We start from the raw sequence: 10,789 nt of genomic DNA on the forward strand, positions 1-10,789 counted from the left end.
GATGCCTCGTATCTCTTTCTAATAACAAAATACACGCGTTAGTAACTTCAAGGAAAATATAAAATCAAACAATCAAATCAAATAATTGAAATAGAGATTAGGGACCAAACCCTCAGAAATTATACCCTTTCACGTCTAAGGCGAAGGCAACTTCGAACTTGGCTAGGTGTTCTTAGATCTCGTGAATGCGGAATTTCGTTAAAGGGGAGGTTCAGAAAAAGAAAGAGAAAGCTTCTAGCTTTAGAGAGAGAAAGAGAGAGATGATGATTGAGAATTGATGATTGTTGATTGTGAATGAAAACGGAGGTTCAGGACCCTATTTATAAGAAAACAGTCCGGAAATAAGTAGAATTTGATAAGGAATAAAACTCCACGTTGTCGCTGCAAAACCGACCTTGTCGCCAGGCGACAGTGTCTGTCGCGTGGCGACAAAGCTAATCGAGTTGCGACAGGCCTGTCGTCTGGCGACAGCTTGGATTTCTACGCGCTTTCAAGACGGAGTCCACATACGAATCAAAATCGATTTGTAAAGTCCGTACGAAAACCAAAATCGTATTTTCCATAAAATAATATTTTATTCCAAATAAAACTTATCAAAAATGTAATTATTAATTCTAATCTTATTAGGATTAAAGAGAACCTTCTAGAGAATTCTAGAAGACTATAATTAATTCTAATAACTTTAGAAATAACAATTAACATTGGGCCCTCCCGTAGATCATTGGGCCGCATGTAAAGATCAAACCGGGCCCAGTTTAGTGTTTTGGCCATAACTTCCTCATTATTCATCGGAATTGGGCTTATAATATATCGTTGAAAAACTCTTTACAAGCCCCATCTAACTACACTATTATTGGACCCTTGTCGTGGACCAAACTAGATTGGATTGGATATTTTCATAAAATAGAGTTGTTTTTGAAAACAGAAAGCAAGAATTTTAATAAAAACTAACCGCAACACTTGACTCTTCACACTTTCACCTCGTTCGATAATCATTCGACGCAAAAGGTATTCATCACTGGGTTTGATTTTGGGGAGACACATTTGGGTTTCTACAGTTATTGAAAACGGGGAAATACGACCCTATTTATAGAGAAAAACATTCAGAAACAATCAGAGAAGATCGAATTCCAGTCGAAGTAAAACTACACCCATCACGGCTCGACGGGCCTATAGCGGCGTGATGGTCCTGTTGCAGCGCGATAGTGCCGCGGGATAATATTTGGTCATACGGAATCCTTTTTTCGATATAATTGGATAATTAGAATCCGTACTTTATCATTTAAAATTAGATTATATCCTTTAAAACGCTTGTTTTATTCCAACTGAAAATCTTTATCTTTTCTTAAAATATAATTATTAATCCTAATCTCTTTAGAACTTAAAATAAACTTCTAGATTATTCTACAAAATAAAAGTAATTGCTAATGACTTTAGGAAAGATAATGAATGGACCCTCCACTTGATCATTAGGTTACCCATAAAACTCATTTAATATTCAATTTAATATTTGGGCCATAACTTCCTCACTATTCATCAGAATTGGGCTTATAATATATCGTTGAAAAGCTCTTTTCGAGCCCAATCCAACTACACTATTATTGGACCCAAATCATAGACCAAACTAAATTAGATTGGATATTTTCATAAATAAGGTACGAAAAGGAATATTTTCGAAAACAAAAAGAAGTATTTTTATTTAAAATGGAGGCATCACGAGACTTTTTCACATTTCACCTTGTTTGATAATCAAATGATGTGAAAAGTACTTATCACTGGGTTTGGTTTTGGGGAGACACAATTTGGTGTCTACAGAAGCCCCCACTTTGACTGAGTTTGGAGAAACGTAAGTTTCGAAAACAAAAGTCAATGTAGCGATAGGGACAAAGAATGATTCAGAACGTTCTGCAATCCTAAATCATTCTTGTAACATCGATAACTGAAAACTAGCATTAGTTGAACCGATAAGAGAGTTAAAACGCGTATCTTGCACCATCGAGTACACATCTCTAGAGTAGCCAAATTTGGTACTGCATTTTGTAGTGACAACCTTCCACAAGCTAGGGAACGCCATCGTTGAAGGTGACTGCTTGTAGCCATCTTCAATTTTTGCTGTGACAATCTTCCTCAAGCTAGGGACCACCGTCAAAGATTGCTGCTTGTAACTATCTTCAGTTTGTCTGTGACAATCCTCCTCAAGGGAACATCATCGAAGATTGCTGCTTGTAGCTATCTTCCATTGTTGTGGCAACACCTTGCCACGGCAGTACCTCGCCACTATAGACAATCTCCTCTATACCTCGGGATAGTGTCGAAGATTGCTGCTTATAGCTCTCTTTAATTTTGTGGCATTGCCTCGTCATGGCAGTAGCTCGTCGCTTGTAAAAGACCGCTGCTTGTAGTTGTCTCTAAAATCTCGTCTAAACCTTGACTTGATTATTTTGATTGACAACTTTCACACCTAAGTGAAAGTCGTCGAAGACCACTACCTGTAACACTACTACATTTTTGACCAAATGCAACGGCCTATTATAGGCTAATATAACGGTATTTTAATTTCCGTTGCAATAGAGTAGGCTAATGCCACGGATTTAACACTAATGTTCTTACAGGTAGAGCTAATACAATGGCTCTAAAGAATCGTTGCAATAGCCTAGCTATTTCAACAAAAAAAGGGAGCTGATGCAATGATATGTGATAATTGTATAATGTAAAATTTAGAAGCCCGCGGAAAATTTCAAGACTTCCCTCTATTTTTTTGCCCAAATATTTTGAACCCTTACACATGTTACTATCCTAAGGCTAAAATAAAGAAAAATGAAAGAAAAATGGAAAAGTAAAAGAATTCGGTACTAACATTTTCTCACATTCTCACATTTTCCCCAATTCTCCATTTTTCCCTAATTCTCCATTCTTGAGTCTACACTCTCACCAAATTTTGAGAGGAAAATTACTAAATAAAATTACTCAAAAATTTTAAAAGGAAAATAAGCAAAGAAATATGAGGAAGTAGACTAAGGCGGCACTCAGGCGGTGGTGGCTGATAAGTGGTGGCTGATAGCGGCACTCAGACGGTGGTGGCTGATAGCGGCACTCAGGCGGTCCCATTTAAATCTTGCATGTCCCTTCCTTGAGCTAATTGGTCGAATTTCTGTTTAAGGTGTACAACGAATTTTTGTTTTTGAGATTGATAATTAAAATTTTGTTGTTGCATTTTGTGGTGATAAATTTGATGTTTTTGCTTTTGTGTTTGGGAATTTGTATTTGATGCCATGGAAGATGAAGTTTTTTCTTTTGTGTGTTGGAAACAGCTAATCGATTTCTTTTAGAAATATTGGTTTTTTTTTTTTAACTATTTTTGAAACCTAGTAGTACTGAAAATTGGATTTGAGTAGTGTAATGGGTTTTTTTGGGGAATTTCATATAAATGGATAATTCAAACCGAATATTCCTCCATTTTTTTTTCCTGCGGTTTTCTTTATTTTCTCTACTTTTTCTTTATTCCATTGTGGGTATGTCAGATTTTCACTGTTAATCTTTGATGTTTGAATTTTTGAATTGTTTGGGGAGTAATCTGAATTGGGTTTTTGATGAATTTTTTTGGGTTTCTTTTAATTTAGCTGAAACTCTGAAATTGATGAGAAATCTGGTTGAATTTCATTGATTGTTTTCACTTGTCTGAAAGGTGGTTTATATAGGGTATTTTGATTTTGTTGAGCTAAAATCTTCCCTTAAATAGAAAAATCACGAGTAATTTTGTTACTGGGAGAAGTTGGTGATTGTTTGGTTCGTTGAAATTTAGTTGGATTTCTAATTATAGTTTGAATTTGGGGTAGTTATATACCTATTCGGTTTTAATTATCCATTTATATGAAATTCCCCCCAAAAAAACCCATTACAATACTTAATTCATAGCTTCTACAAGGACATGCAACTTGTGAGCAATTATAAACGAAGATATAATCAGAAACCTGAGTTTTCCACCACAAAACTGTACAATCAACATCCAAAAAAGACTGAGAACCCCCTTCCCATTTGTATTTAACAAATAAACCATAAATCTTAAAAAAAAGTTGTGCAAATTTGAAGATTAATGCTAACTTACAAGTTCCCAAGTGGGAAATGCAGCATTAAGAGTATCAATTATGCATATTGATACTCTTATTGTTTGTCATGTTTTTGGTTCTTGTTCATTGGTGATTGAGGTCCTGTTCATGCCGTAGCATGTTCGCTCTTTGTTTAGAGATTGTCTAGTGTTTTTTATTTTGTTTATTTATCTTATTTTATGGTTTGGTTTCTTAGTTTGCTCTAGACTGCCAATTGATAACATTAATAAATCTGACATTGATGTTTGAACTTCGTACTATGTATAATTATAAATTTATAATTAAGATAAAGAACTAAAATAAAGTGCTATTGGGACATGACAAATTGGAACTTCTAATGTGTGAAATGAAAAGCCTAGATTTAATGCTTCATTGATGTCGAAGAGAAGCGATTCTAGCTACTAATACTCCGTACTGAGGCTCTGTTTGGTTCATTTGACTGAAATGTTATTTTATCTAAATTATCTGTGAACTTATACTATATTGTTTTAGTTTTGAACTTATATTATTTTGTATCAACTTCGTTGTATTTAATTTGTCTGAACCTGAAATCTTGTCTAAAGTATTTATGTCTAACTTATTTGTCTAAACTTATTATGTGTAACTTATTTCTGAAAAAAGATTATTTTGTCCGAACTTATTATGCCTAACTTATTTATCTAAACTTATATTTCTTAAATAAGATAAAATAAGTTGAAACAAACAAACAAACCTGTGCGCTTTTGATCTTCTGTGTTTTATCTTTTGATTTTGCTCGTTTATCCTATTACAGTTATACACATCTCTTTAATAATTGGGGCTCATAGTAATAACTAGTCAGCTAAGTCATTCTTCTAAATAATTGTCTCTCTTTGAGTATGACTTGTATGTCTATATATTACAAGTACAACATATTTACAGTTTAGAAGAATCAAAATTGCTTTGAAGGTTTAATTATAATACTGAACATTGTATTTAAGTAGTGTAATGGGTTTTTTTTTTGGGGGAAATTTCATATTAATGGAAGCAGTGGGGATTTTGTAATTTATCAATTAATTTGCCCCAGTGATTTATTGCATATTGATACTCTTGTTTATCATGCTTTAGTCCATTTGTTTATCTTGATTTGTATTGTTTATTTGATGGTGGCTCTTAAAATACAATAAGAATGATTATACTCTGATATGGGTTCTCCCCTAATATTATTAGTTTAAGACTAATTACACTTGCCTCTTTTTAATATCTCATTTCTTTTTCACTGTTACTAGATTATTAAAGTAAAGTGGATCATAAATTTGTTTGCATAAGTGGTGATACTGAATCTCTAATGTCATCAGTTGGTGTTGTAAATGATGTTAATGATGATTGGTGGTTGTTTTCTTCCATTTCTTGATGATTTTTTTTTACCAAGAAAATTAAAACAGAGGATTTTTCTGTAAAAGATTTGGGTTTAAAAAGTTCAGGAAATCAGGGAATTTTAAAAAATCAGTCCCTTTTTTTTCCCAGAATACTGCAATTGTTGTGCTTTATGAGTTTCCTTGATTCAGTTATATTATTTAGTTATATTATTTTTCTATTATTTTGTTATATTATTTTATTCTATTTTATGTGTAAGTGCATGGTGAGCATAATGGAGATGAAGTATAGTGACTAGACGACAAGTCATCTAACAAATGGTGCAAATATGTTGGCGACTCCTATTCTACTAAGTTCAAGTTTGTGAAGATTTGGAAAATTCGGCTTATATATATGTTGGAATTTGTATTTTGGATGATTAAATTAATTATATAACTTTAGTTTATTAGTAGGGTGTCATACCGAAAACAAGCAAGTAATATTTTGTAATGTATGTATTTAGCATTATAATTATTACATTTAAATTTAATGATTTTTTTGTTTCTGTTGTTAGTATATTTAGATTTGTAGTGACTAATTAGTGATTTACAACTAATATAAGTAACTCATATAATATTATTTTACCGTTCCATTCCAAAAATAAAAATTAAAAAAAAACTAATAATAATAATAATAAATAAATAAATAAATAAATAAATAAATAATAATAATAATAATAATAATAATAATAATAATAATAATAATAATAATAATAATAATAATAAATAATAATAATAATACCGTTGCAGTATATACATACTCCATATATCGTTGTATTAGCTTCATCCGTTGCATTAGGTGCCAATTTCATCATAATTATTAGTCAGTAATCTATTGCCACGGATAATTTATGTCGTTGTATCAGGTATTAAGCTAGCGCAACGGAACATAGATACCGTGCGTAAACATCTACTTGTGGCCTCCCGTCCCGACAGGAAGTGCAATGACGATAAATAAAACCATCTTCTTGTTGTATCGAAGTGAAGAATGCTTATGGATGACTGGCTAAACCGCAAAGACACAAAAAGATTAGCCTAACCCAAAACAAATACAAAACAAGGTCCAATTAACTAAACCCGATCATAATTAGGCTTAGGCCCGTGCTTAAGACCCAATAATGACGGATTTAGAGGCGCCTAGGTTAAAATTAAAGCTGCCGCAGAAAAATCCGCGCGCATCTCAATGAGTCGTGCTAGTCTGGCGCGCGCAACTAATTCAGTTGCGCGCAACACCCAGCGCAACTTCTAGAGATGCGCTCGCGGAAGATTCAGAATTTTATAAAATATAGAATCGAATCTTACCATAAAACCGCGCGCAAGACATTCAGTTGTGCTGCCCATAGCAGCGCAACTAAATCATTTGCACTGGGGTGCCGTGCGACACCTGCTGCGATAGAATACTTAAAACCCTAATTGCACCCATTCCCTATAAATATGGGCTTAATACGAGGCTTAAAGGCACAAAAATTAACCTAAAATCCTGGCAGAAACTCTAGTGAAATGGGGTTTCCAAACCCTATTGTCCTAAACACTCACCCCTCTTAATTTTTGTTACTACGGTGGAGGTCCCCGAACAGAAAGGAGTCCATAAGTGTTCTAAACGGAGATCTAGCAAAGAGAAGTGGTAAATTCCCGAGCACTGAGATAAATCACAATTATTTTTCTTGTTTAAAATAACTTTAATCAATAAAATAGTGTTGTTTGACCACTTTAAAAGGACATTTAATTAATCGATTCCACGTACTATCTTGTGTTAAATAAGATTAGAATTGAATAATTAACTGATTGATTGATCACCTAAGCCAAGGCGAATCTTGTTCATTTTTTGCTCCTTTCACGAATTTGAATTAAATAAAGAATAACGACTTTGCAATGTAATTCCTACGTGATTAATGCTTGTAAATAAAATGAACTAACTTAGTTTTAGGTATCGCGTTGCATATATTGTTTGGTGATGAAATTATAAAAAAGGAAGGGCTAGTAGAGGCCGCACTAGGGCTAGAATAGCGAATCTCCTTTAAAGGGAACGTTATTTTGGTATCCTCGCTCCCGAACTCATTTCTGGTTTATGTAGACCAATTTGGGCATGGGTAAACTTATGATTTGTGCTAATATCCCATGAACTCCACATGGGAGAAAGGCATGAATGAGGTTTATGGGTTTTCCCAAAACTTATTGGCGACTCCTACTTGTTTCTTACAAAAAAGCGTGATGATAGAATCAATCCTAATTCAAGGTCCCCCAAACAGTCAGGAATTCAAATCCTAATACACCCTAATAAGTGTAAAGTCCTAGGCTTTTAAATGGCCATGGGCATCTAAGGAAGGATCCCCTACAATGGGATCACCCTCCTGATGAGTGGCATTTATGCCACAATTTAGTGCTCTTTTTATGGGTTTTCCCTCCCATTTGTAGCTTGTTTGCCCCCTTTTTCTCTCCTTTTTGTTCTTCTTTTCTTTGTTTGCCTTTCTCCTTGTTTTCTTTGTTTTTGTTTTTTAGGAATCAAGGCATTGGAAGAAGAGCAATTCAACCCCAAAATCCCCTGTGTGCGGCCGCGCAGCACTGTGAGAACCCGCGCAGGAATGCTTCAAGAACAGAACACAAACAGAAGCTTTTGTGTGCCTTGTGCGCGCTTTGTGTGCGGGCGCGCGCCTTTGATATGTGCGGGCGCGCAGCCCTAGGAGAACCCGCACAAGACAGCAGCAGAAGCAGAGCCAAAACAGGGAGTTGTGTGCGCCCTGTGAGCTAAAATGGGAGAGAATACACCTTTGAGTCGTCTTGGGGCTCCCGAAGCCTTTAGAGCCCAAAGTGGGATCCTAACCCCTACCACTCAAGCCAACAATTTCGAAATCAAGCCCAATTTGATTGCTTTAATAGAGAGGAAACAATTCTCGGGTGGAAAATTTGAGAGCCCTCATGAGCATTTGAAAGAATTTGAGAAGTATTGTGACACGATCAAAGCCAATGGAGTGACTCAAGAGTATATCCGCCTCAAGATGTTTCCATTTTCTTTAATTAGGAGAGGTCTAGAATGGCTAGAGAAGGAGGTGCCCCCTAACTCTCTCACAACTTGGGACCAAGTAACTACGGCTTTCTTGAGGAGATTTTATAACCATAGGAAGACCGCCGAGGCTCGGTCCTTAATTCAAGGTTTTCGCCAAAAGAGTGGTGAGACTCTAAGTGCGGAATGGGACCGGTACAAAGAGCTTCAACGTCAATGCCCACATCATGGGATACCCAAGTATCAACTCATCCACACTTTCTATGGAGGTCTCACACCTCAAGGGAGAACAAGCCTAAATGCCGCGGCCGGCGGTCCAATCATGAACAAAGGAGAGGATGAAGTGGAATGCATCATAGAGGAGGCCGCAAAGCATTATGATGATTGGTATGAAGGAGAAAGGGAGGCTACTTCTAGCAAGGGTGTCTATGCATTGGAGCAAGCCAACGAAATCAACAACCTTTCTACCCAAATCTCCAAGATGGCCAAGCAAATGGACGAAATGATGAAAGAAAGGTCCAACCCTCATGGTAATACCTCCCCTTCAACCAAGGGAGGCAATGGTATGACCACTTCTTCCCCCTCTTCTTATAATAAAATGCCTCAAGGATGCATGTTTTGCTCAAATTGTGAAACCTATGATCATGATACCTCCCATTGTGTGTATGCTTGTGAAGTTCAACCCCCTCCCTATGAACATGATGATAATGTGGAAGATGTCAATGCTATGAATTTTGCCCCTAGGATGGAAAATGTAGGGAACTTGAGGCCAAACTCCAATCAAATGGGGAATTGGAATCAAGGTGGAAACCGTGGTTGGAACCAAAGTGGTGGTGGCTATGGTAACCAATACCATGGTGGGGGAGGCCCTTCCAATTTCAATGGAAGAGGCTACTCTAACCAAAGGGGGTATGGTTATCAAAACCAACAACCCAACTCCCGATACCATGACCATTAAAATCAAAATTTTGGTGATCAAGGTAACATGGGAAACAATCAACAAAGCAATGTTCCCAACCAAGGCACCGGAGGCAATAGGGGTCAAAATGTTTCTAACTATGCCCAAACCAATAGGCCTCCGGGTTTCCATCAATCCCAACTTCCTCCACCTCAACAACCTTTTCAAATTGAGGCCCCTCCAAATGATCCCGTGATGGCTAAGCTAGATGCCATTATGAAAATGCATGAGGAGAAAAAGAAGAGAAATGAGGAGGATAAAAAGCGAGCCAATGCTCATATGAAAATGCTTGAAACCCAAATTGCTCAACTTGCTTCTAATTCCTCTTCTTCTTCCTCTTCTACTATCCCTAGTCAAGGATTCAACCCAAAACCTTTGTATGCCGTGACAACAACAACTGGGAAGGTAGTAGGGAGTGACCCCTTAGTTGAGGAGGAACCCTAAAATGAAGTAGAGTTAGAGAGAGGGGATGAGAGAACCAAAGAGCCTTATAATGTTGAGGAGGAGAAGGATGTTCAGGTGCAAAAGGAGAAAGAAACCACCACCTTGCCCCTAAATCTCCAACCTAGAGATGAGAGATTACCTTTCCCCCAAAGATTTGTGAGAGCTAAGCTTGACGCTCAATTTGGGAAGTTTTTGGATGTGATTAAGAATTTGCATGTTTCTCTTCCTTTTGTTGATGCCATGAAACAAATGCCCCATTACTCTAAGTTTTTGAAAGATCTATTGAGTGGGAGAAGAGAGTGTGAAACGGTGAGCTTGACCGCCAATTGTAGTGCAATCCTTTCCAACAAACTTCCCGCCAAGTTGAAGGATCCGAGTAGCTTTTCCATCCCTTGTTCTATTAATGGCATTGAATTTGACAAAGCTTTGTGTGATTTAGGAGCAAGTGTGAGTCTCATGCCCTACTCCGTCTACCAAAAGCTTAGTGTAGGAACCCTTTCCCTCACTAACATTACTCTCCAACTAGCGGATCGGTCCATTAAGTTTCCCATGGGTAAGGTTGAGGACATTCCCCTTAGGGTAGGAAAGTTCACATTCCCCGTGGATTTTTATGTCCTAGAGATGGATGAGGATGAGAGGATTCCTATTATCTTGGGTAGGCCGTTTCTAGCTACTTCTAGGGCCATCATTGATGTGAAGGAGGGTAAAATATCTTTGAAAATTGACAATGATTCAATTGAGTTTGATTTGAATAATGTCATGCAACAACCCTCCTCAATTGATGAATGCTTTAGAATAGATGTTCTAGATACCATGCTTAGTGAATTTTCTTGTTCCCATTTGCATGCTACTAACGATCCCCTAGAAAGCGTATTGTTGAATGATTCCAAGCTAGGTGCTCACAAGG

The 10,789-nt window shown here is 36.7% G+C and overlaps 1 non-coding gene across 1 annotated transcript; it reads right to left on the reverse strand.

The window, feature by feature from the left end:
- Nucleotides 1-8,608: 8,608 nt before the first annotated feature.
- On the reverse strand, nucleotides 8,609-8,714 carry LOC145583637 (small nucleolar RNA R71). Its single transcript, XR_014100251.1, has one exon. It is a non-coding gene; the product is annotated as a small nucleolar RNA R71 (small nucleolar RNA).
- Nucleotides 8,715-10,789: the final 2,075 nt, after the last annotated feature.

The sequence above is a fragment of the Chenopodium album genome, chromosome 15 (assembly GCF_948465745.1).
Source record: "Chenopodium album chromosome 15, dcCheAlbu1.1, whole genome shotgun sequence".
Lineage (NCBI taxonomy): Eukaryota > Viridiplantae > Streptophyta > Magnoliopsida > Caryophyllales > Amaranthaceae > Chenopodium > Chenopodium album.